Below are 3,425 nucleotides of genomic sequence, written 5' to 3'. Positions count from 1 at the left end.
CGCAAGTGCGTTCAATTGTCGGGACGTCCAAGTCCCTCGTTCTTCCGTGCTTCCTCTTTCGGCAAGTCGTTGCGGCACCTTCCCAAAGCGCGCAGACCCGCTAATCGCGACGAGCGCGACGTGGCCGTGCCGCCTTTCCCTCGGCAGCAAGCAAAACGCCTGGCAACGTCGACGCTCCCCTAACCGCGATCTCGCACCGTGTTTCGTGTGGCGAATTCAAAAGCCGGCCGGCGCTGCTGCAACCATTACGGTCGGTACGCATACGCCGCGGAGGGCGGGACGGTCATCGGAGCGTGCGGTTCCTCCATCGAGTACTGCGCACCTCGGCCGTCGCATCGCCGTGCCATGACCGGCCGCGCGTCAACGCGAACCGGTGCCAGCGAGATCCCTCGCCTGCAAGAACCGACCGGCAGCCTCCGTCACCCGAGGACGCGGAGGCGCTTGCCGCGGACGGCGGGACGGTATGCACTGGTGCACAGCGGACCCGTCACATCGCCAGTTCCTTGACCGACCGCCGACGCTTGTGCCGTTCCTCTCGTACTTGGCAGTCGCCGCGCGATTGTCGGGTCTCGTTCTTGCACGCTCGAACGGTCGGGAGGGCACTCGGCTGGCGTTTCGGGAACGCGCAGCCTCGCCTTCTACCGACGTAACCACGACTCGCCGTTCGCGCTCCGCCGCTCCTGTTTACAGTACTAGGCGGTCCCGCAGCGGTCGGGTCGCGCATTTCGAGCGCTTCGAGCCACGGTGCAGTGGCGGGTCGAAAGCCGACCTATGAGTGCGTTGCGCCGTTTGTACCCGCGTCCGCCACCTGGCCGACCGTCCAAGGTCGCGGTGTTGGCGTCCGCTGGGCGCAACAATTTGTCACGGGGTGCCGCTCCACATTCAGGCAGCCCCGTGGGGAAAAGCCGACCCCGCGTCCAAACGGGGTCAGCGGCAGAAAGTGTCGGGCGCAGACGCAGCTGAGGCGCTCACCCTTCACAATCCGTTAATGATCCTTCCGCAGGTTCACCTACGGAAACCTTGTTACGACTTTTACTTCCTCTAAATGATCAAGTTTGGTCATCTTTCCAACAGACCGGCGCAACCGAAAGGCCGCGCCGGACATCGGTCCGAAGACCTCACTAAATCATTCAATCGGTAGTAGCGACGGGCGGTGTGTACAAAGGGCAGGGACGTAATCAACGCGAGCTTATGACTCGCGCTTACTGGGAATTCCTCGTTCAAGGGGAACAATTGCAAGCCCCTATCCCAATCACGAAAGAAGTTCCACGGGTTACCCAGTCTTTTCAGACAGGGATAAAGACACGCTGCTTCCTTCAGTGTAGCGCGCGTGCGGCCCCGGACATCTAAGGGCATCACAGACCTGTTATTGCTCTGTTTCGTGCGGCTAGGAGCCGCTTGTCCCTCTAAGAAGGTTGTAAGGTGCTGGGAACCCCGCACCTATTTAATAGGCTAGAGTCTCGTTCGTTATCGGAATTAACCAGACAAATCGCTCCACCAACTAAGAACGGCCATGCACCACCATCCACCGAATCAAGAAAGAGCTCTCAATCTGTCAATCCTCCCAGTGTCCGGGCCGGGTAAGTTTTCCCGTGTTGAGTCAAATTAAGCCGCAGGCTCCACTCCTGGTGGTGCCCTTCCGTCAATTCCTTTAAGTTTCAGCTTTGCAACCATACTTCCCCCGGAACCCAAATACTTTGGTTTCCCGGAAGCTGCCCGCCGAGTCATTTGAGTAACTCAGGCGGATCGCTGGTTGGCATCGTTTATGGTCAGAACTAGGGCGGTATCTGATCGCCTTCGAACCTCTGACTTTCGTTCTTGATCAATGAAAACATTCTTGGCAAATGCTTTCGCAGTAGTTCGTCTTGCGACGGTCCAAGAATTTCACCTCTAGCGCCGCAATACGAATGCCCCCGTCCGTCCCTCTTAATCATTACCTCGTATTCCAAAAACCAACAGAACAGAAACGAGGTCTTGTTCTATTATTCCATGCAAGTTTATTCAGGCGACTCGCCTGCGTTGAGCACTCTAATTTTTTCAAAGTAAAAGCACCGGCCATCTCGAGGCACACAATGAAGTGCACCAAGAAAGAACCGGCATGATGTTCAGTCCGAGCCGTCGCATCGGGTAGATGCACTACTCGTCTGGAACTGAGATCCAACTACGAGCTTTTTAACCGCAGCAGCTTTAGTATACGCTATTGGAGCTGGAATTACCGCGGCTGCTGGCACCAGACTTGCCCTCCAATTGATCCTCGTTAAAGGATTTAGAGTGTACTCATTTCAATTACGGGGCCTCAAAAGAGTCCCGTATTGTTATTTTTCGTCACTACCTCCCCGTGCCGGGAGTGGGTAATTTGCGCGCCTGCTGCCTTCCTTGGATGTGGTAGCCGTTTCTCAGGCTCCCTCTCCGGAATCGAACCCTGATTCTCCGTTACCCGTAACAACCATGGTAAGCAAGTAACCTACCATCGAAAGTTGATAAGGCAGACACTTGAAAGAAACGTCGCCGGCTCGTGGCCATGCGATCAGCACAAAGTTATCCAGAGTCACCACACAATACGGGCCGAAACCCGATCGATCTTGGTCTAATAAAAGCACCCGTTACCCAAAGGGCTCCAGGCTCACTGCATGTATTAGCTCTAGAATTGCCACAGTTATCCAAGTAGGAAGAAACGATCTAAGGAACCATAACTGATTTAATGAGCCATTCGCGGTTTCGCCTTATTTCGGCATGTACTTAGACATGCATGGCTTAATCTTTGAGACAAGCATATGATTACTGGCAGGATCAACCAGGTAATCGTTCGACTGCGCGTCCGTCCTCGCCTTCGGCGGGCCGGACGCAGTCTGTGTGCGGCGGAGGCCACCTTCAGGCGCCCCAACACGCTTATTTTGCACTCCGAGATGACGGCGTTCGAGCTCGCTACGGCACAACCTTCCCGAAAGACGAGTGGGAGCCGTGCGGCAAGAAGCACGTTCATGCTCGCTCTTTTTCGTTGCATCGACTCGGTCGCGCCGTGCGGGTTGCCCAAGCCCGCTGCACTGTCGGTGGACCGGCCGGAACTAGCAACGGAGCCGAGACTGCAAAGCCGCCAGACGACGGGTCACGCCCGCGTCTTCGGCGCTTTCGCATCTGAATCGCCCGAGGACGACACGGAACACACCTCGATATCGTGGTAAAACGGCACCGTCCGACAACCAGCCCCTAACGCATCAAGCGGATGAGGCTGCAGACGACTGCCGTGGATTCCCCTGGAGCAGACCCGAGGACACGCTTGACGAGGCCGAAGCCCGCCGCATATCAGACACCCGGTCGCTTTCGCGTACGCCGCTCACGAGAACCCCCACATAATAGCAGCGATAAGTACCCAGACCTCCTTGGGCACTAATACGAGCGTACTCGAGAAAATTTCACCGCGGGTG

The 3,425-nt window shown here is 56.6% G+C and overlaps 1 non-coding gene across 1 annotated transcript; it reads right to left on the bottom strand.

Moving 5' to 3' along the window:
* Positions 1–986: 986 nt before the first annotated feature.
* On the bottom strand, positions 987–2,801 carry LOC142793639 (small subunit ribosomal RNA). Its single transcript, XR_012891703.1, has one exon. It is a non-coding gene; the product is annotated as a small subunit ribosomal RNA (ribosomal RNA).
* Positions 2,802–3,425: the final 624 nt, after the last annotated feature.

Source organism: Rhipicephalus microplus, unplaced genomic scaffold (assembly GCF_043290135.1).
Source record: "Rhipicephalus microplus isolate Deutch F79 unplaced genomic scaffold, USDA_Rmic scaffold_315, whole genome shotgun sequence".
NCBI classification, from domain to species: domain Eukaryota; kingdom Metazoa; phylum Arthropoda; class Arachnida; order Ixodida; family Ixodidae; genus Rhipicephalus; species Rhipicephalus microplus.
Note: the sequence above shows the minus strand (reverse complement) of the source record. Positions and strands in the feature narration are given on the sequence as shown.